Source organism: Thamnophis elegans, chromosome 3 (genome assembly GCF_009769535.1).
Source record: "Thamnophis elegans isolate rThaEle1 chromosome 3, rThaEle1.pri, whole genome shotgun sequence".
In the NCBI taxonomy this organism is placed as follows: Eukaryota; Metazoa; Chordata; class Lepidosauria; order Squamata; family Colubridae; genus Thamnophis; species Thamnophis elegans.
Window position 1 is genome coordinate 32,221,496 of NC_045543.1, and position 23,294 is coordinate 32,244,789.

Genomic DNA, 23,294 nt, shown 5'->3' on the forward strand with positions numbered 1-23,294 from the left:
CTCAGTCTGATCCAGGACGACAGGCGCAACAGCGGCTTACAGAGACAGACACACACACACACACAGAGTGAGAAACACATACACAGACACACACAGGGAGGGAGGAGAGACAGAGAGAGAGATAGAGAGAGACAGACACAGAGAGAGAATGACAGAGAGAGAGACAGTGATGGAGGGAGATAGAGGCAAAGAGCCACACAGAGAGTGAGAGACAAACAGAGAGAGAGAGAGAGTGAGAGAGGGAGAGAGAGAGAGAGAGAGAGAGAGGGGCTAAAGGAGTTTTTATGCACAGGAGAGGGAATTTTAAAAACTTCGGAGTGAATCCAGGAAGAGGAGAGGGGGGGAGGGAGAAAGTGAGAGAGAGAGAAGCTAAAGGAGTATTTATGCACAGGAGGAGGAATTTTATAAACCTCCCAGTGAATCCAGAGGAGGAGGAGGAGGAGGAGGAGGAAGAGAGAGAGATAGGCTGAAGGAGTGTGTATGTACAGGAGGGGGAATTTTAAAAATGTCCCAGTGAATCCAGAGGAGGAGAGTGTGTGTGTGTGTGTGTGTGTGTGTGTGTGTGTGTGTTTGTTTGTGTGTGTGTGTGTGTGTGTGTGTGTGTGTGAGAGAGAGAGAGAGAGAGAGAGAGAGAGAGAGAGAGAGAGACGGAAGGAATGTTTATGCACAGGAGAGGGAATTTTAAAAACTTCGGAGTGAATCCAGGAAGAGGAGGGGGGAGGGAGAGAGTGTGAGAGTGAGAGAGCGCAAGAGAGGCTAAAGGAGTGTGTATGCACAGGAGGGGGAATTTTAAAAACGTCCCATTTTGTCAGGCTGACAGCTCATTCCTAGATCGGGTTCCCCCGTCTCCCCCACCCCTTCTGCGCAAGATATCAGCAGCCCCCGGGCTGCAAGCTCCTCCCACCTCAAACAACTTTCACTTTTGCTGCCAATGCAAGCTAACTCCTTGGCCTTTTTGTTATATTTATTTCCCTTGTAACGCACGTGTCAGCACAGCTGGCAACTCTCCTGCAGCACCTCCACTGGAGAGGAAGAGTGGATTGGCACTGAACGACATCCCCCTCATCCCAGACCCCAGAACAACTATTGCCCTCCCGGGACACGGCACACTTCCCCTACCTGCCTACGTCACATCTCTGCAGGTAAGCCAAAAGGTTCCTTCTTGCTGGCCAGAAGGTTCAATCCTGTCGCCTCGTTCCTTCAAGTGAGGTGTCTCGAGGAGGGGGGAAACGTTTAGTGACCAAAGTTACAATGGCATTGAAAAAAGTGATTGATGACCATTTTCACACTTAGCGACCGTTTCGACCATTTTTCACACTTAGAGACTGTTGCAGCATCCTCATGGTCACGTGATCAAAATTTTGATGTTTGGCAACAGATTTGTATTTATGATGGTTTCAGTGTCCTGGGGTCATGTAATCACCTTTTGTGACCTTTTGACAAAATATAAAATTTTTAATCAAGCCTCCCCACCCCCGGTCAATGATGTCCCTCTTTACCCATCTGAAAATCTGATCACCTTACTGTAGAAGGTTGTGTGAGACTATGTAGAACAGATTTGGGGAAGTGCAGGGAGATGTAGAAGGCCAGGAAGAAAGTAGATGATGAAAACTGAACTCTGCATAGCAAGGGGCATTGCCCAATGATAGTCACTCAGATTATCCTTAATGGTTTGGCAAGCAACCCAGGAGAGGCCCCTCATATGTGCTCAAATAACCTGCCAAAAAAGGAAGTAGAAATACCAGGCAGCACAAACATTAGAGGAACACAGACGCAATAAGACAGTTAAGCTAAACCAACATTTTGAAGTTAAAACACACACAGACACACACACAAAAGAACTGGTGTTATTTTTCAAAATGTTAGAAAAGTTTCTGATAAGTTTTCCCCTCAGTGTATTTTTACATAATAACCTTATGAGGAAAACAATGGTAGTCTATGATAGTACTGTATAGAACTAGTTTATAAGTTATGAAAGAAACATGAAGCATATTTGCTCATTCACAATGTATAGTTTTCTACACACCACACATGCACGCGCGCGCGCACACACACACACACACACACTCATCAGGATCTGCCACAAACTCCAAGTAGGCGTCGGGAAGGGCAAAAAGCTTTTTTTTTTTAAAAAGGGGAAAAAAGTGTAGCCCCTGGCTGCAAAACAGGTTAAGCATTCGTGCTTTAAAGCTTCACTATGCAAATATGAATGCTACAAATTCCTAACAAATACATTCACAAACTGCCTGTTCAAAGAACTAGAATGTTCTTTAGGTTATTAGAGGAGGAGCAGTAACAGCCATGAACATAAAAGCCCAAAAGACACAACAATATATCAGATTCAGCATCAAGAATGATACTGTTTCTTACACTAAGTGCCAGAATGGTACGTGTACAATTATCAGCAGTATTAAAATATGTTTAACAGAATAACAGAGTTGGAGAACTTGGAGGTCTTCAGGTCCAGGGGTGTCCCCACACCCCTGGCTGCAACCCACTTCAAACTTCCCCAAAGTGTGTAGCAATAGGTTGATAAAAATTCTCAGTCAAACTAACAAAACATTAGTTTCATTAACAGAGCAAAATATCTTAAACTAACAAGAAAGTAAATCCAGTTTCCATGATTCAATTTTCCAGATATTTGTTAATAAATTTTAATCATTTTTTATGACTATGATCAGTCCAAAAGCTACACTTGAAAGATGTAGGCATCAGAACTGATGAAAAATGGAGTTAAAATTGTTATAGACAGTCAAAGTTCACCAAACGTGCTAAGCTTAGCCTGTAACGTGCAAACGTGCTAAGCCTGTATTAGACTCAGCATGCCTGTAATACCACTAGGGAGTAGGAGAGGATTACTAAATTCATGTCTAGCTTATAAACCTCCCATAAGCATTTATTTGGAATCAATGATGATTTTGAAATGCAATACCCAAGTTTTCACATCTCGGGAATCTTGCTTTCATCAAGGAAGAAGCCAATACATACATTCCTTTGATACTTCTCACCTAATCTTACTTCAAGCTAGCATTAAAAGAAATGGCCTATGACTTGTGTATTCATGTGGGTAAAGTTGGTAATAAAAAAGATTGATCAGCTAACATTTTGGACACAATTTCAGACAAGAGAATATAACTATTTGTAGAATTAATTCAAATGCCCCTTGATAATCAACATGGATCTGTATGGATCTGCGTAACAATAAAGAATATTAAAGTCTCCCTGGATGAACTGTTCAAAAATATCAAAGGAATGTATGTATTGGCTTCTTCCTTGATGAAAGCAAGATTCCCGAGATGTGAAAACTTGGGTATTGCATTTCAAAATCATCATTGATTCCAAATAAATGCTTATGGGAGGTTTATAAGCTAGACATGAATTTAGTAATCCTCTCCTACTCCCTAGTGGTATTACAGGCATGCTGAGTCTAATACAGGAAGTAACATACACTTATCATAACTAATAGCCATTGATAGCCTTATCCCTAAGAATTAATCTAACCCATATAAATCATCTAAATTGGTTGCCACTGCCTCTCCTTGTCCTGGTGTATTGAATATTTAAATATACATAGAAGTACTTCTTATAGAATGACTGAATAGCTGGACCTGGCATTGGTTTGGATTGAAGATGGAGATCAAAGAGGTTTTATAAATAGGCAGTTGAATTTTTTTTTAATAATGGGGCCATATGAGAGCAGTATGAAGAACTGTAATTGAAAGGGGTGTTAAATGCCTTCCAAAAGGGAAAGAGGGGACATGTCAAGAGTAACTGTGCTACTACCTTAATGTTAAAGTTGGAGCAGATAGGAGCCACAGTGATGCAGTGGTTAGAGTGCAGTATTGCAGGCTACTTCCAGCTGTCTGTAATTTGGCAGTTCAAATCTCACCAGGCTCAAGGTTAACTCAGATTTCCATCCTTCTGAGATGGATAAAATGAGGACCCAAATTGTTGGGGGCAATATGCTGACTCTGCCACTGTAAAGCACTGTGAAGTGGTATATAAGTCTCAGTGCTATTGCTATTGCTACCCTGTTTTCCCAAAAATAAGACAGGGTCTTATTTTCTTTTTACCCACAAAATATGGCTTGGGCCTTATTATCAGGGGAGGGTTTATTGTTTTGGTGTTGCCAGGTGGCTGCTCTCTTGCGGGCGGGCTCTCAAAGAGCCAGGCACAGCCTCAGGGGCGAACAACTGTGTTGCGCTGTTGCAGCAATGCAACACAACAGCCATGAGCCGGGCACAGCACCATTCACTGACCTAGGGGTATCACCAAGCCGCATGAGTACCTGTTCGCCGCTGCCTGGCTCTCACATCTTGGCACCTTCGAAATGCCAGTGAATGGCGCTCGACATGGCTGGAGAAGGGGGTTGTGTGAGCAGCTGTTCCGTTCCCACTCGCATGCCTCCCAGCCTCACGATGCCCTGGCTGAATGGTGCTGTGCCTGGCTGGAAAGGGACTTTGCCAGGTGGCTGCTGTTCCCGGCTCTTTGGGAGCCCGCTCGCAAGAGAGCAGGCACCCGGCACCCCCCCTCTTCAGCTGGGCACAGTGCCTCTCACCAATCTAGCGGTATCCCAAAGGCACTAAGCAATACGATGACCTTTCCCCCCCCCCAAGTTCAGGATACCGCTAGGTTGATGAGCGGCTCTCTGCCTGGTCGGAGATGGGGGGTTGTCCAGGGGGCTTATTTGCAGGGAAGGGCTTATATTTTTGCCCACCAGAAAAATGTGGCATGGCCTTATTATCAGGACATGTCATATTTTCAGGGAAACACGGTAAATACATAAATGCTCTTAGGAAGAAATACTACAATATCTACTCATACATCCTCTTATGAGATAGAATTAATAAATGATATAGATATTAAGAAATTATAAAAGGAGGGTTCATGAGCTCAAAGAGATGGGATGTGTCATTTCTGTGATTTTTGTAAATCAAGATCCAAAATTCTCTACTTGTCAGCCTTCAAAGGCAAACCAGACAGGAAACACAAAATGAACTAATTTACGCCTTATTGTAAGACCACATTAACAGAATCTTGTAAGTCTGAAGGCACAAGTGTCCTGCCTTCAATTTAACAACTTTATCCATTAGGACGAGTGTTTCCTAAGCATCTTTATCTGACCTTTAAGCAAAGGGGGGGAGGGGTCTGCTTCCCTTGTCTGATTGTTTCCTTGGCAGCATCTCCTCCTCTCTTTCCCCAAGGTCATTCATACATTCCATTACAAATACAGACTGGCAGGTAAGCCCACACTGAACCAGGTCATTCATTATTTCTTTCTTCCAAGAAGACTGGTATCTGTCTGTCCAAATTAGCTGGGCTAGAGATCAGTCTTCCCAAATAAGTTTAAGCAAGAATATCAACCTGCAGAGTTGTAATCAAGCCTTGTGTCTGCCTTACCATTTCAATTTGCTACGGTTCTCCAAATTGTTGGTGTGGGTAACATGCCACTTACTGAATTTAATGCACTTTGGTTTCTGCATGGTTGATTTTACCAGGGGGTAGTCAACCTTTTTATACCTACCGCCCACTTTTGTATCTCTGTTAGTAGTAACATTTTCTAACCGCCCACCAGATCCACAGTAATGGTGATTTATAAAGTAGGGAAGTAACTTTACTTTATAAAATTTATAAAGCAGAGTTACAGCAAACCCCTACCGCCCACCATGAAAGCTGGAACGCCCACTAGTGGGAGGTAGGGACCAGGTTGACTACCACTGGTCTACACAGAGTTTATTTTGTCTTTTTCTACAGTTTCATCAAGTAGAACAGAGCACAGACAGCAACAGTCTTGTTTTTGGTTTACTCCCTCTTTTTTCCCTTGTGAATCCAGAAGGCCATCCCAGCCAAGGTTGAATCTCACATAACTCCCTGATACGGCCTGTCTCTGCTCGGTGAGATCATAGGTTAAAATATAAACAGCTACTGAGACCATGGCAGTTTGCTGCGCATGTCTTTACGTAACCTTACCTCTCATTCCTACACTGCCTTTAATAACTTAAGGTGGTGAACATATATAATACTCCTCCTTCTCATATTTTCCCCACAACAACCCTGTGAGGTGACTTTAATTGAGAGTGTATGACTGGCCCAAAGTCACCCAGCTGGCTTTCATACCTAAGGTGGTATGGTAAGGTGGGACTAGAACTCTCAATCTCCTGGGTTGTAGGTCAGCATCTTAACTACTACACCATGACTCGCTTTCATAGTATTTAAAATTGCAGGATGCCAGCGCATGAAGGCTGTATCACATCCCTATTTGGGAAACCGTCCTCGACTTATGACCACAATTGAGGCCAACATTTTTGTTGTTAAGTGAAACATTTATTAAGCGAGTTTTGCACCATTTTATGACTTTTCTTGCCACAGTTGTTAAGTGAATCACTGAAGTTGTTAAGTTAGTAACATGGTCGTTAAATGAATCTGGCTTCCCCATTGAGTTTGCTTATCAGAAGGTCATAGGTGATCATGTGACCCCAGGATACTGCAATCGTCATGAGTCAGTTCCCAAGAATTTGAATTTTGATCAAATGACTATGGGGATGTTGCAACGGTAATAAGGGTGAAAAACGGCAATAAGCCACTTTTTTCAATTCTGTTGTAACTTTGAATGGTCACTAAATGAACTGCTGTAAGTCAAGGACCACCTATAATACAAACATAATTTAATGGCCAGAGAAAGGAGAAGGAAATCCAGCATGGTAAGAGCCTGCAAAAATTTGAATAATAAGAGGGACCATTATTCCCTTGAAAGTTCAAATAAGGTCAGTCAATTCTGTATTATTTGAGTACTGGACCTGCATTGTGCAGCCTTTCTGCAACATCATAATTAGTTGCAGAAGTGCCAGCGATCAATGGAAAAAGCAGGTGGTTTTTTGCTATAACCTCTTGTTAAGGAGGAAGTAAATGGCTAGGAGGAAGGAGCTTCTGAATGCAAATGAAAGAATAGGCAGGGGAAAAAACACAAGAAGTACAGAGTAGGAGAAAACAGAAAATCTTATTTTTTTTAAAGAACTTCCCCCAAGATGTATTGTTATGAGAATAAATATAAGGCAGAATGTTACAGAGATGTTGTACTACATTTTATATCAAAATCAGGTTACAAGAAATCTCTGTGAAGCCCATTTATGCCCACAAATTCTGGTACACAAAAATTAGTGTTGAGAATTAACTGATCTGAAAATAAAGTATTTATTAATAGTTGCATTGCCCATATGTACTAGCCAAATATTAGCATATTTATAGGTTCCACTTCTTTCTGTTGTTCTGTGTCTGCACTGAGTTTAATGATTGCCTTCACTGGAATAGAAGATCTAACAAAAAAAAAGTGAAAACTAAGGGTCAATTTATCTTTAAGAGTTTTACATTTACAGGTTAATCAGTGTGCAGATCTAATCAAGAGCCCTGCTTCCACAAAGTCTAGCAAAGAGATAGAGCTTAGTAACGGCTAGCTTTTGAGTCGCAATGTGTGGTCTCCAAAACTGTTGGGCTGCATCTAAGATCATCTCATCAGTTATACTTGATAGGAGCTGGAACGGAGTATCACCAAGAGGTCCATGCATATGAGGCAGATTCTTGGCCAAGCAACTTCTCTTCCAGAATACAGTTACATGCATGATACATATGCTACTTTCTTTTTGCTTCAAAACAATCCTGATCAGGCTTAAACTACTGAGCTTGTTTCATTTCCTGCACAAATAAAGTGTGCCAAGTTCTTAATTCATTTTATTCAAACAACTTGGTCACAGACATTCTGCTACCAGTATTTCATACTTGAAAGTAGGGACAATTGCTAGATGAGCCAGAGAGGTGTTTCACCACCCAACAGCTCAGTCAGATAGTTAAACCACACACAAAAAGTATCTGTACCACAAATAGAAAATGAGGAGGAAAATGTATTTATATCCAGGTTGTCTTAGATGAGCATCCATGCACAAGACAAATATAACCACATACGTGCTACATACATGTAGAAAGTGTCAGCGTTCCAAATATCATGCAGAATTAAATCAGAGTCCAAGGCAGAGCTATCCTTAAAGTTCCAATTTAATAAGACAGACATGTTGGCACATCTGTGGAAATCCCAATTCTAAAACTTCCTGGGATTTCACTCATTTAAAAGTTCATGATCCTATCCCCACACCCATAAATCCAATACATGGTCCAATCTTCTTCAGCCACGCTGGCATTTCCACCCATCTAGTTCTAGTCAGATGCAGAGGTACAGAGACAAAAGATGACCTTGGGCTTCTAGAAAAGAATTACAACAACACATTCCACAATTCTACACCTTTCTATTCCCCCAACCCAACAACTACCCTAATGAAACAGCACAGTGAAATAAAAGAGAGTGTGGCAGGCCAAAGATCCCAAAAGGAATATAACTGCAGGGCTGACAGAAAGTCAGCACCCACCTACCCTCCTAGAGAATGAAATATTTTGGGGGATATTAAAAAGAACTTCTAGTAATGAATCAGAAGCAGTTCCAAAGAGTAAATGATCCAAACCAAAGAATTCTTAAGCAGAATTAAGAGTAACACATTAAAAAATATGCTAACAACAATCCTTGACAAAACCAGTATTCTTTAACATTACTCTTCTCCTTAGATATTTTTCTTCTAGAGGCTACCTTTTCATTATTTGACCTGCACAAAATAATTTGTTTGTGCTTAGAACCAGTCTAGATGTTTTAATTCCAGTCCCGAGTCCTTGCATGCGAGAGCCAGGTTTCCTCTGAGCCTGTGCGAAGTAAGTCACAACTGCCCGCTGCTATCTGCAGGCACTGTCCCTAACTGAGGTGGGATTTAGTCTCCTCCGTTTAGAAGTAAATCGGCTCCTGCTCTTGCCTCCCTATCCACAGCTTCCGTCATGGCTACAACTCTCTTATCTCCCCAGAGAATAAGGCAGCTTTTCATTTGTGAGAGTCCTCTTTTGACTCGTATCCTTTTTCAATATTAAGGGCCACAGGGCCAGCCAAGTCAATTACTCCTGCAGTCTGACCTGCCCTTGGTTCTGTATGGTTTTTCACAAAATTAAATCACAGCTTTGTCTGGTTGTTTCCTTTCCTGCGTTTTGGCTCTCCTCCCCTCCTCCAAGGAGTTTTTCTTTTTTTTTCTTGTCTCAAGCAAGTGGAGCAGAGTAGGAGGAGCTAAACAGCATAAGACAACATCAGCATCCAGGATGGAGCCTTTGCAAAGAAAAGCACACAATCAAAAATCTCTTTGCACTGTAATAAACGTGCTCCAGGCCAGTTTCTTAGCTAGATTTTTTTTACACACCAGAGCACTTTTTGTGCTCATAATATCAGTAGAGATCACATTAATATGACCTCTGTGTACTTATTAATCTGGACAGCAAGTCCTCCAAATGATACAACAAAATTCAACTCTCTGTTGCCATTTTGTGGTTGTCTGGATTTTTGTAATCCAAGCAAGCATGGTGATGCAAATTGAGATGTCACTAAAAATAGATATTTTTTCTTTTTAAAAGCCATAAACATTTCTGTACTGTTAAAATGCACCTCCCTGAATAATAATTTACTGCTTTCCAGAAATATATATTTGGAATAAATTAAAGCAAATTAAATTAAGAATCGACGCCTCTTACTATATGTGTATACTTATGTAGATTTATGTATGAATTTATTCAGCTTTTTAGTTCTTTCAACCATGTCAAAGTACAATAGCTCGGACATACATTATATTATATTCTCATTAGTATATTGGGAGACAGGCTGTGTGGAGAAAAGGTAACTGAACCTTAGTATCAACTTCATGGCTAAGGAGATCTGAATCAACCCTTTTAATAAGATATGTCATTTTATTGTCTGTTGTCTTTTTTCCCCAACAGTGAATTGTTGTACTTTTTTACTGTAAAAGTTGGTCAGAGACTGTAATAAAGCTTTGTGACTTGATTTGATCTGAACCAAGATTTCCCTAGTATGAAGGGTTACTTGACAAAATGTAGCACAAATTTCTTCTATTCTCAGCCTGTGTGAAATAGAAGAGAAAAATTCATGCGGTAGGTTGCAATTTCAGCCATTTATGCATTTTTCCACCTACAAAAATTGTATTAATGGGTTGTGAAGTAGTGTGAAATGCCCAAATGGAGCTAATGCTAACGGGAATGTCTATGCTTGCAGGTTCTGAAATACAGTAGTAAAAGCTGCTTACACCATTTACACATACACACACCACACACACACAAACACACCCTTAAATCAATCACAGAAAAAAACAAAAGGGTAAAAAAAGCTCAGTGTGATTTGACATTTGAATTTGAATTTGAATTTAATAACATTTATATGCCGCCCAATCCTGTAGGACTCCGGTAACAAATAAAGGACATGGTAGGACATGGTAACAAATAAAGAAGGAACATCATATTGTTAGGGTGAAAAAACTATTAAGACTTTTTATAAGCAAATCTCTCCGTTAAGAGTTCTGGCAACAGAGCTGGATTGGCTATTGCAACACATCTACTACAAATGCCTTCCCTGCTTCCAGGATTATTACCTCCCGCTAGGCTTATCAAACTGCAAACAACACAGAATAACAGCAACAACTTCTGGAAGGGCTAGGAAGCCAACTTGTTAGTGATGGCAACATCAGGCAAGTTCACACTGGCAAACTGGGCGGAGATCTGTTTGTTGTGCTGGAGTGTGAATAAACACACTGGTAGAGAGAAGGGGCAGGGGTATTCCTGACCAAGCAGGAAGAGAATTGTACCACTTCATGTAACTAAACTTAAATGTTTTTCTTTCCATTTTGTTATTTTTTGTTTGGAGGTGATTATCTGAGGACCTTTATTTTTCTCCAACATAAACAACCTTGACCTCTGTCATCTGTATTTATTGCCAAATGAATAGTTTTAATTCTATAAAAAGTCTAGAAATGTTAATTTAAGAGAAATGCTGGATACAAACTACATCATTTACCTCCACTTAACAGGTTTATATAGTTAAACTGTTCAAGAAACTGTAATGCTCTACTTGGATCTGTCAAAAAGTATTTGTGTCAACATGCTCTGTAATTGCAGTGCCAACTGCAGTTATGTATGGTTGAACTGCACTACTAAAAGTGGTGGAAGAAGTGCATCAGGCACACCAGAGAATCAGATTGTCACTAACTGTGCAGAATTGCTCCTTTGGCCAGGAACATTTCTAGGCAAGGGAATTTGCAAAAAAGAAAGACTTTTTTTTCTTCAAATGCTCATATAATTCTGTTTTTACTCCAGATATTGGCATTTCTCTTCCCAGGGTGAAACAGCCTACTAATTATTGAATAGTGAATATTTCCCAACTACCAAACCATAAAAAGAGATGTAAGGAGCCGCAATATGGCTCTGGGTCAGATGAAAGATGGTGGTGCTTGGATAGCAGCTGGCAGGACTGCAATAATAACTCGGGAGTGCAGCATCCACGTTGTCTGGGATGGGGGGAAGCAAGAAGAGAGTAGTGGCAGGTTGAGAAAATGGTTTCTGGTCCTTCTCCATCTTAATGCTGCTTAACAGGAGATAGGCAGCTTATACGTTCAAATATAGGCTCCGTGCTAGGCTTCCTATAGCGCATTTTATTTGCCAGGATCACATCTACGTAACACAAATTCTTGGGGCAGGCCTATTAAAATATAGCAATGTAAAAGAATAAAACTAGATAGAAAGTAGTTTTCTTATTAACAGCAAGAAATCTTTACAGGCATCAAATCTAGTTTCCAACCAAATTACATAACAAAGAAACTGAGGCAATGCAGCTGGAAGAATCAAAGTGTTTGATGCAAAGCTCTTCAAAATTATTTACATTTTAAAAACCAGTGTGTGTGTGCAGGGGGCCAACATTCTCATGGATTATTCATCTCTGAAGACCCCATTCAATAGTCCTACTTTGTCATTGGCAAGAACAATAATTTGGGAGAAATTCTAAGGATTCTTGGTCCCTCACAAAAGTTTATTGAGTGACTGTCAACCAGTAACCACTACTGTACTGTTTTTGATTAATTTCTTTCACATCACATTGGGGAAAAATATTGCTTGTCCTGCTGTGTTCTTTGTGAGTTTTATGCAGTACTCATATTCAGCAAGACAGCATAGCCACACTGTGAAGGCTCATTTTATTGGACTTCAACACAATAGACATTGCATTCAGTGGACCAAACTCTCTGTTGTGTTTTCTGTTCTTTGCATAATAGTATCATTACCCAAACAAGGCAAATGATGTCAATTGAACAAAAAGACATCCTTACACAAATCACACACACAGTCTTATTTATTTATATTTATGTATCAAATTATATAGTCTCATTCATATAGTCTTACTCTTCAATTCAACTGATTTTCCTGAATAACCAAGCTATGCTGTTAAAACAAGATTTTATCATACTCCAAATATAAAAGTGCCTCATGCAAACTTTCAGAATCTCTGTAACTTCAGTTTGATAAATTTCTTCCCTTTAAGAATATCTTCCCTCCAAGATCTACCAGTTGAGAACTATGAATGTTACCAAAACAGTGTTAACTTTACTTTGAAATCAACCAACATCTCTTTTTTGATCTGGTAGTTGGAAAATATTCGTTATTCAATAATTAGTAGGCTGTTTCACCCTGGGAAGAGAAAAGCCACTATCTGTAGTAAAAACAGAATTATATGAGCATTTGAAGAAAAAAGGTGTTTCTTTTTTGCAAATTCCCTTGCCTAGAAATGTTCCTGGCCAAAGGAGCAATTCTGCACAGTTAGTGACAATCTGATTCTCTGCCAACCAAGTCTTACGTTTATGAAATAAAGCAACACGCAACTAAACCACAATAAAATGGAGCCTGCCCCCCAAAAGCAACCAACAAATCTTAGCCAAATATAGTTAATCCAGGTTCAGAAGCAAGAGAGCAGTAAGTATACATAGCAAGGAGGTCCTCTTATTGTTTTCTCTGCTAAATGACTGTAGGAGAGAGTAAATAAAGTCCTGGATTCAGATTAGCATTTAATTCTGTAGATCCAGGTGAGACCAACAAAAATTTTTCCATAGATCTTTGAGCAAAAATTATTTGTGCTCTTCTGCTGAAGACATTGCTGTTTTAATACATAGTTATGTGCAGAAGATAGAAAAAGTACAAGAAAACAAACCACTCTGGAATAATTAAAATATACCGCTATATTTTAACCTTTGGATTAAAAAAAAACCTGCCAGGTTGACACACAAAGTATCCAAGAGGCATAGAAAATGAAGGAAGACAGTCTGATTGCCATCTTTACTGACAGTACAGTTGGAGCTGCAGGCAGAAATTAAACATTAAACTCAGTTTAAGTTTAGTGATTTATAAACAGGTATCCAACTATTATTTCATCTCAGTTCTTGAGGGGGAGGAGAAGAGACAAACAAGAGAGATAGTATTTCAGCACAGCATAAGTGAGGCAGAAAAAAACTTAATTACAAAAAAAAAGCTTACCGGAAGAAGCTCCAGGGACAGATTCAGCAGGTCTCAGAAACTGCCTCAATGCTCTTTCCTTTTTAAACCTCGTTCCCCATTGACTGTATTCGTCATTACACTTCATGAACATGTTGATTCCTGCTCCAAGTCTGCTAATGGTGCCAGGTTCTACCATGCAAACTGTTAAGAGAATGGGGCACCTCTGCTTCTTCGCCCTTCCCAACCCACAAAGTACAAGAGCACCTAAGAGGCAGGCACACAAGGGCCATCTGCAACTTGCCATTGCACATTCTTTCTTCCTTTTTGGTTAATAATATATACAATAATAATGCCTTCAAAGCTTTATTATGACTAGAAGCAGTAAGGTTGCTGCATGGGCCTGTTGTTGTTCTCACCAAAACTAACGTATCTCTTGTTTATGTCCCTTGGATGTACTAGATTTATAGCCAAAAAATTTTTTAATTGGTACATAAAACCTAGCGAGCAAAATAGGGAATGTATGACTGAAAGACAGGGCTGCTATTCCCGCTGCTTCTTAATACACTCATCTTCCTGCTCAAACAGACATAGTTGAATGGGCTTCTTTGCAGTTGGCTTTAAAGATAGAGGCTATTAGCAGTAGGCTACATTTGTCATTAGGAAACATGCTATTTAATGTCAGAAATGTGTCTTTCTTCTCCCAGATTTGTTGGGGTGTATGTGTGTTTTTAACTCAGCCTTGATTCCTGCCATGGAGTAGACCATGCACTTTTCTTGACAAGGTTTTTCAGAAGTGGTCAGCCTTTGCTTCCTCTCTAAGGCAGGATTATAACTCAGTCTCCTGGTTTTAAGCCTGGTGCCTTACTACACCAAACTGGGTCTCTCCCCTGATATATAATCTACAATATCAGGTCTCAGAAGCATCCTGTTTAAAAAAGGTGCACATTGCAACAGTAGGGCAATTATCTATGTATTTAATTTATAGTTAAATACTGTTCCATCTCAGTATACAAGAATCTCAAGAGCAGTGTCAAAATATAATCGCAGCAATAAAATAATAACAAATAAATTAAGCAATGCCATCCTTGTTCCCATTAATCTCAAATGCATTAAACTGAGCCTGGAAGCCCACTGGAAACCAACACAGCCATCATAAAAAAAGGCTAATTCTGCAATGATGATGTCTAACTGCCAACATTCCATACCAGCCATCTTCAAAAGTAGCTGCATATTCAGCACACTGCAGTAACCTAACCACACAGGGATAGGGGAATAGGTTACTATTGCCAACTTCTCCACATCCAGGTAGAGCTATAACTTGCATATCAATGAAAGCTGCAAAAAGATTTTGGCCACATCCTCTTGGTATCTCTTTTTCACTTTGATTCACAAACTCATTCAATCAGTGTCATTGAAGAGAGAGTGGGAGAGAGAGTGGGGATGGAGGAGGGGAGAGAGGGGAGGGAGGGAGGGAGAGGGGGGAGGGAGAGAGGGGGGAGAGGGAGAGAGGGGGGAGAGGGAGAGGGAGAGAGAGAGAGAATATAATCTTCTTACCATAGCAGAAAACTGTTCTTCCTACATCTGTTTTTAATGCCTGAGGTTAGACAGGTCATATTTCTGTCTGTGAGCCAGAGGTGGGATTGCTAACCACACAACTCTTCTCTCGGTAAAATAATTGCTACTCCATTGCTATTGCCTACAAGCATGCTCATTGAACTAATTATATTCCCCAGTGCTGTTTAGAAGTGAATTTCCAGTATGATCACTTGTTTCATTATATGTGCATAAATAATAAATAATTTGCATAAATGGATCATGCCCAAAAAAGCTACTGCTAGGTTTAAATTTAAGAGCTCCAGTGGCACAATAATTAAATACAGTAATGCAAGCTTAGTCTGTTGACTGCCAGCAGTTCGATCCTGACCAGCTCAAAGTTGACTCAGCCTTCCATCCTTCTGAAGTTGGTAAAATGAGGACCCAGATTGTTGGGGGCAATATGCTGATGTTGTAAACCACCCACAGAGTGATGTAAAGCACTGTGACTATAGGATGGCATATAAGTCTAAGTGCTATTGCTAATTGTCACAAATACCAGATGGAGGGAATGTGTAGTTCTCTAGTAGTTGCTGAACTACAACTTGAGCATCTTTCATGACTGTTTTTGTGGGACATGGCTTCTGACTACTGAGTTCTGTCACTGTTCTGCTTGATTATCCTAGACCAGGGGTGTCAAAACACATGCCATCACATTGTCGTCACATGACATATCGTGACTTTTCCCCTCCACTAAAATGAGGGTGGGGGTGGCCAATGCGTGATGCATCTGGCTCATGGGCCACATGTTTGACACCTCTGTCCTAGACTATGTGCTTCGTTAAACATTTGCTAAAGTCTAGTAGCAGGAGTACAATATGCTCCAAATAATGTTATATAATATATATTTTGTAACATTAATGTTTGTCAGTCATCCTATCAACTTTTACATTGTATTTGCAATGGTAGGAAAAATGAAGAAAAAAGTATATAACCATGTTTACGATTTACTGAATAATTTGACAGAATAGTGCATATATATTCTTCACATGTCTATAATAAAAATGGATCTCCTTTTAAAATAGCATGAAAGCTGGAGAACTGAGAAAGAGATAAAAGACGCTGGGGTGAGATTATGTTCTTGTAATCCTCATAGCCATGTTTATATTTGCAATCATAACTGTGGAATACATTTTCAATTTTGGTTCATACATAAGCATGTAATAAACACTGAGATGAGAAATGTATTTTTTTTCCTACTATAGATGTAAATATAGTGGTGAGAGGAGTGCAAGAATTATGTATCAGGCACTATATATAAAACAATGAACAAAGATTCAAACATAATACTTTAAGACTAATTTAAGATGGCAAATGTTATGTTTATATAATAAGCTAACCCAGACAAACATATTGTCACGGCTCTTTCACTTAATAACCAAGAAAGAAACCACTCAACTCCATGTTTCAGAATTAAGTGTACTTTTACTGATTATAAACGATGAGAAGCAAAGCAAAGCTGGATCTGAGCAAAAGAGCGCAAAAGCAATAGATATCAATACATGATTCACTCCCTTCCCCTTGGTACCCCAGTCCATAGTCCAATCATATATCACCACAACTGTCAGGTGGAAACATCTTCAAACATCATCATCAGGTTGGAATGCTGGACAGTTGGCCATGGCGGAAAACTCCCCTCCTTCCACATGCGCAAACGGATGGTGAGAACAACTCCCAATTAACAGTCCTCCTGTACAGATTATTTCCCCCACCCAAATACCATGCCCTCCCTCCCCGTTTCATGGCAGCTGAAAAGCAAGCAGCAAAACAGAGGCTGACACATATCCTGATGATCCTGTTGACACACAGTAGTAAGCGAAATCTAAGAGAATGGCTGAATTTTCCCAAACATTCTTTTTTTGTTCTAAGTTTTTATTTTGTTTTATAACATATAAAAATTCCAATTTCAATTGAACAGTATGTTGTCTGGGTACAAATCATTTTAGGAAATAATAATAAAAGTATTTACAACAATACGGCAAACCATATCAACCATTAGCACCAATCACTGGTATTTTTAATGCATTTTTAAATGTTCAGTTGGCTGAGTTTCATGTTTAATGAATAAAGTATATAATAATAATAAATATTATTATTATATTATTATTAATAATAATATGCTAATCTTTGGTGAGATTCATAGCCTTTGGGACTGGTTGGTAGCTCAACAGCTCGAGTCCTAACCAAGGACCTAGGAACTGTTAAGGTAACGTCGGAGGATATAAGCTGTTCCAAGTAGGGTGGTTTTTTGTAGAGTCAGAATGTTCAAGTTAGGTAAATTTAGAATTTCCAAAGAGCGAGGTATCCCTTTAGATTGTTGTTGTTGTTGTTGTTATTCCAAGTTAATATATCTTCCTTATATCACTGATCCTTCCATGTATTTGGAATCAAACTGACCTTACTCCATTTTAATCTAATGAACTATATTACACCAATCCTTCCAGTGCATAGATAAGTGTTCTTTAGGTGTTGCTTAGTGGGAAACTGGTGTATGATTTTGATGCTGGAGAAGCCCCTCTTTTTGATTGGTGTATCTATTAATACAGAAAGCAATCACTTGTTTCTAAAATCTAGAAACAAGTTAGTAACTATTTTCAGTTGTGTTACATGTCACTAATCAGCAAAAATTAGTTTGAGATAAAACAAAAAGGCAAAGTGTTTTCCTTGAAGGAGAGGCAAAAGAGAATTATTTTCGGGAACAGTCTGCCTGACTAGGAAACCCTTATAGCTAATAAGGCTCTCTCTCTCCATAAAGCAGTCAAAACAGGGCAAGAGGCTCTGATGGGCATGACTGAGTCTGCCAGATCAGTTCAGCAACCTCTAATCTATTATAACATGGAGCATAAATCTGCCTCTTCAGAAGGCTCCAAGCTTCTCAGCACTGTTTTGCTTTCTCTCGCTTTTTGTTTCAATTTGAATATTTTACATACAGTAACTGAAGAAGATTTGTGATGCTTCTTACTAGATATATGCTGCTCATAGGAGACAGAACTTGAATATAAATGGAATTTTAATATAATTACAAATATGAAAAGGGAGAGCAAACACAGAAACATCTAATGCAATTTCTAATGCTCTAGTAATCTTATATATAACAGGCTAAACCATGCAACCACATTCATGCAAACAGAGCTATCATATTTGGGTTGCAAAAATCAGACAAACCCTATGTGGAAACAAAGAGATACAAATTTAGCTGTATATAGCCCTCTGTTAAACATCCATGCTTTTGCAACCCAGATACGGTAGTAACCAGTGATTGTATATAGCAGGTTACATTAATATATATTGTAGAGTTCAGCATGAGAAAACAGATTTCTCTGTAAGACAGCATTCCAAAGTCTTGATCAAATACAAAGTAAAAAAAAGAAAGAAAGCATGGACCTTCTACAAACATAGCTGTGCCTAAAACTGAATCCCAAACTGGTTTTATGAAATCTTCAGTCATTACTAGATCAGGGCAGTGGTGGTTCAGAACAGTTCGGATGAACCGGTAGTGGTTTGATGGCCTGGGTCACTGGAACTGGCAACGGCCCAGGCCTGCCACGCCCCTGAACCGGTTATCCCGGGGGCGCCTACGGCAGCGGCATCCATTTTTTTGCTTCTGCTCATGTGCGCTTTTATTGCACTGTCATGTGTATGAAACACACGCATCAAGTGCATGAAGCGCACACAAGTGCAGCCATTAGCAAAATGGCAGTAGCGACTGCCGGAACCCACCCCTGGATTAGGGGTGGTCTTAGTGAACAGAGATATTTTTGGGGGAAAGAAAAATATTTCTTGTTTGCACAAATTGTTACAAAACCAATATTCTGTCAAAAGCAGAAATTACGAAAATTAGTCACTCACCCTTTCATAATATACTGTCCTACCCCATAACAAACCATTGCAACTCAAAAACTGCTCTACTATTGACAGAAAGCACAAAAATATATCCTAAATCCTCCAACATCCTTATAAAGTGCCTTTTTCCACTTGATGGAAATGCAAAGGAAGATGAGGCTTACTAGGATTTTCCCTTGCGCAAAGGATAAAGAATTCTGAACTTAGTTCATCCTAAACCAAAGCACTCAACAGGCTGCCTTTGTTTATTGTTAGCTTATCAAACTCTCAAAGAATTAAACATAAAAAAACCAAAAAAAATGCTATGAAGAGAGAATGAATCTGAGGAAGACCAAAGCTGTCCATTTCCCCAAAACTGGCCATTTATTTGTCGTAACTCAATGCTCATAATATGGGGGAAAAAACTATTCTAGACCTCATCACCATGGAGGAGCTCAGAGCAGCCCAAGGCAAACTACACTACCTCACTGCCTCAAACTGGGGAGATTCAGCTGCATTAGTTGCTCAGTCCTGATGTCAATAGTGCAATGACAATTTATTTTGCAATCTGGAAACTTACCCAATTCAAACTATGCTATAATATTGCCATAATATTATATGCATTAGATTGGGAGGATTCCCAAAGTGGGCTGTTTGGTTCAATGTAAGATACCACCGAAGAAGCCAAAATCTGAAATTTTTCAGAATATTCTTTTTACCAGTCTAGGATTGAAAAGGCTGCAGGAATAAAAACAATGGATACATTTCTTCTTGATGCCTCCATAGGAGGGGGAAAAACCCCTCCCAGGTGGGAAAGAGAAGTTATGCAGTTCTTTAACTGGCAGCTCCTGCTTCTAATCCCAGGAAAAGTTTTTGCTAAAGCTTTACAACTGCCGGATTTCTAGAGAAGGGATATTCATTTTGTTCAATTAATATCCAGTATTGCTGGTGTATTCCAGTCAGTGCTGCCTGCTAATAAATTACTGGTGATTACCTTTAAAGCCCTACATGGCCTAGGACCTGGATATCTGAGAGACCGCCTCCTGCCACATACCTCCCAATGGCCGATAAGAACTCACAGGCTGGGCCTCCTCCGGGTGCCGTCAACCGGACAATGCCGTCTGGCGGCCTCTCAGGGGAGGGCCTTCTCTGTAGCTGCTCTGACCCTGTGGAACGATCTACCCGTAGAGATCCGGACCCTTCCCACTCTCTCAGCCTTCCGAAAAGCCACTAAAACTTGGCTACTCCGGCAGGCCTGGGGCTGTTGACCTCATGAATGAGGTCCAGCCCCACTCAGATTGAGTGTATGGTGTGTTGTTTTTAAATTGTTTCTCCTTTTGTTTTTTTAAATTGTTTCTCTTTTTCTATTTTTAACTCCTTATTTTAAACTTGTTTCTGTAAGCCGCCTGGAGTCTTACGGGATTGGGCGACATATAAATTTATTAAAAATTAAAGTTAAAGTTAAAGTATTTTAGGTACAAGGTTAAAGGAGATTAGTAAAACCTAAGGAGGGGGCAATGGTAATCAAAAGAAACAAGATGGCATCCAGGACCAAGCAATAAAAGGCCCGAGTCTCCTTGCAGACCACCCCAACCTCGAAGGGTTTATATTTGGTGTCTAGATATCTACTATCTCAGTTTCTGCTTTATTGCTCTTCCTGTGGCTTTGGTGATAACTGAACAAACCATAACCTTTTCTTGACTTATTTGTTATACTTCAACGTACTCTAGTCCCTGCACCTATCCTTTACAGAGTTTTGCAGACACCTTGCAACATAATACAACTTGCTATCCCATGAGTAGCAAAAACACAAGTGAATTAGGTTCGCTGCCATAAATCTGAAGACCTCCCCCCCCTTCCCCCAATCACATTACCTTAAAGCTTTAGGTAGAGACAGCTTGGTGCCATATATCTTTTTTTATGCAATTACTCTCTGCAGACAAGCATGTACAGAGATGAGGTGAGGGAAGAGGTAACTGAGCAGAGAAATGGGGTGGGTGGGAGAGAAGTCTTGTTCAGGTGTCATTAAAAGGGTTTATTTCACTTTACAAACAGCTCCTCCTCAGCAATAGCCTGCAAACATTTGCTTCTCTTAGCCATCCCTTTATTCTGCTGTAATCAGCAAATGCAAGACCTCTCCCTCTCTGGGGGAAGAGAGAACTCATCTGCCTATTGACTTACAAAGTACCAACAGAGTTCCAAATCAGGCTCCTCCATAGACGAAGGAACTTTGTGAAAACATGCTAACTTCCCATGCTGGCTGAAGAGGATTGACCAAGAAAACATTTCCCCCTCTAGAAGTGGTGCTTAGGCCATTGCCATAGGGCACAAGGGTAGGGCTGTGTGACTTCTCCTGTATGTATTAATTTCCTGGGGATCTACTCCTACAGTATGAAACAGTCCTGGCTTTTGCTGTTCTATTACTTAGAACTAGCTCACCTAAAAGACAAATTCATCTTGAAAAAGAGCCTGTTTATTTCAAAGCTCAGACCCCTGGAGAAATGACTGATGAAACAGGCTAAACTCTGCTAAAGGAAGGAATGATAATATGCTGCTAACAGATTCAGTTATTTGGGTCAAAAAACAGAACTCTCTCAAATTATTTAGTCTGACAATCTGGATTTCAGCAAGGTTTAACTTACCAGCTGCCATGTGGAAAAATAATGCTTTGGGGAGATTTTATTTTTTCAAAATGCTCTATTGCCCAAGGAGAAAAAAATCCTAATCAAAAGTGTAATAATTAGTAAGCCTGGAAGAAACTATGTGCTGCTGAAAACAGAGGCAGGATGCAATTATCCAAAGGGACCATTTTACAGAAAGGCAAAACAAGAGAGACTTCAAGAAAGTCAAGGCCAAAGTCTACAAAGAAGAAAAAGAAACTTCAGGCATAATTAAGGAAATCTCTGACCTTCCTCTAAGTCTCCCTTTTCTTTCTGTATTTACTGCTGTTAAGAGTAACACTTCACTTCCCTTTACCAGCAAACTTTGCTCATTTCCCTTGCAATTTCATTCCACTTCTCACAGTACTTCAAGGAGACTTTTAAAAACAAATGAAACAAAAGAGATCTCTTACTAAACAGCAGATCAAAACACCCCATAATGCCCATAGCTGAAGGTCCAAATCTTACCTTGCAATCCTCAAGTCGGATGAGAGCTTACCAAAAACATAACTTGGGTCAGTCAAGAGATTCATTCAAGTTGGCTCTGTACAACATAAGCAATTCCGCCTGTCTCTGCTGTGTTGGCTGGAGGGAGAGCTGTGCAGCCAATTACAGTAGCCGTTTCGTAAAGTGGGAAACAAAGGGCTTTAGCCACTAACAAATGCTCCACAAATGCTACACCTGTTTTCTCAACAGAAGATCCCAAGAAGACAATGACATTCAATGTTCTCTGAGCAGCAGACTTCCTAGGTGAAGTGCTTTTTTTTCTTCCAAAAATCATGCAGCCTACAGCAAATTGATACCAGCTGAATTCATGTTAATTGATTCACTGGTCTCTCTACAAAAACGCACAGGTTTTCTAAAATGTAAAAATATTTGAGTGAAGCTGGAGCAAAAAAAAGGCCTTCTCTCATTTCCTTCAACTCTCTCCCCTTGCCTTTCACTGCTTCTCCTCCCAACGAAATATACACATGAGATGGTGCTGACATAGAAAGAATGTTGGTGTGTTAGCACTCACCAATGGACTTGAAAAGAAAAACACTCTTTACAGTCAGCCTGAAACTTATTGCACAAAGGATTTTATTGTACTGTTCGATTCTCTTGTCTCACAGAATTTTCCTGGGGGATAGGGGGTGGGGGTTGAGGAACCTAATAGGGTGTTTTTCACTTTGTAACCCTCGTATGTATTTTCCCCACCATTTCTATATTATTTTCTTCAAACACAAATGCGCAAATGGTATCAAGACTAAATGGCTGCAATATCTGCCTGTCCAGCAGTGGTAGTCTGTGAGCCATCTGTTTAGAAGTATCCTTGCATTCTACAGATGGCCTGCTTGCTATCTTCCAAGTGATTTTGAACATGTTACCATCTTTGAAGTGCCACATACAACAGTGCAACTGCTTAGGTTGCCAAGTGGCAGCAAAGAGATAGAAAATACATTAATGGCACGGCAGAGGGTATCCTTCTAAACTTAGGTCTTTCTCCCAGATGTTGAACCCTACAAGAGCTAGGGCCAGCCCAGTCTGGTATGATAACCCAAAATTGACCTTCACAGCAAGAACTTCAAAACCCTGTGAGAGCCAAGAGGTGGGCCCTAGGGCCATCAATTCTATACAGGAGCTACTGTACTGTGAATTTCCCATTTAGTTTTCCTGTTTGCCCTGCATTCTCATCTGCCCACCCTGCCCAAGGGATCTTAACTTAATTGAGCTCTTACAAGAGCAGACCTTGACTTGCCTAGTACTGTACACAAATATGGGTAAAGAGTTGGCCAGCACAACAAAGCCACAAACTCCATTTCCCAGCATGAGAACATTTTG

General features: G+C 40.0%; 1 protein-coding gene across 1 annotated transcript in view; it reads right to left on the reverse strand.

Annotated features, from left to right (window-relative positions):
• Positions 1 to 22,137, reverse strand: part of EVA1A (eva-1 homolog A, regulator of programmed cell death) — a 34,086-nt gene extending 11,949 nt beyond the window's left edge. Inside the window, exon 1 of the mRNA XM_032214183.1 lies at positions 21,942 to 22,137. The gene's annotated coding sequence lies outside the window, so the exon portion shown is untranslated. The remainder of the gene's footprint in view (positions 1 to 21,941) is intronic.
• Positions 22,138 to 23,294: the final 1,157 nt, after the last annotated feature.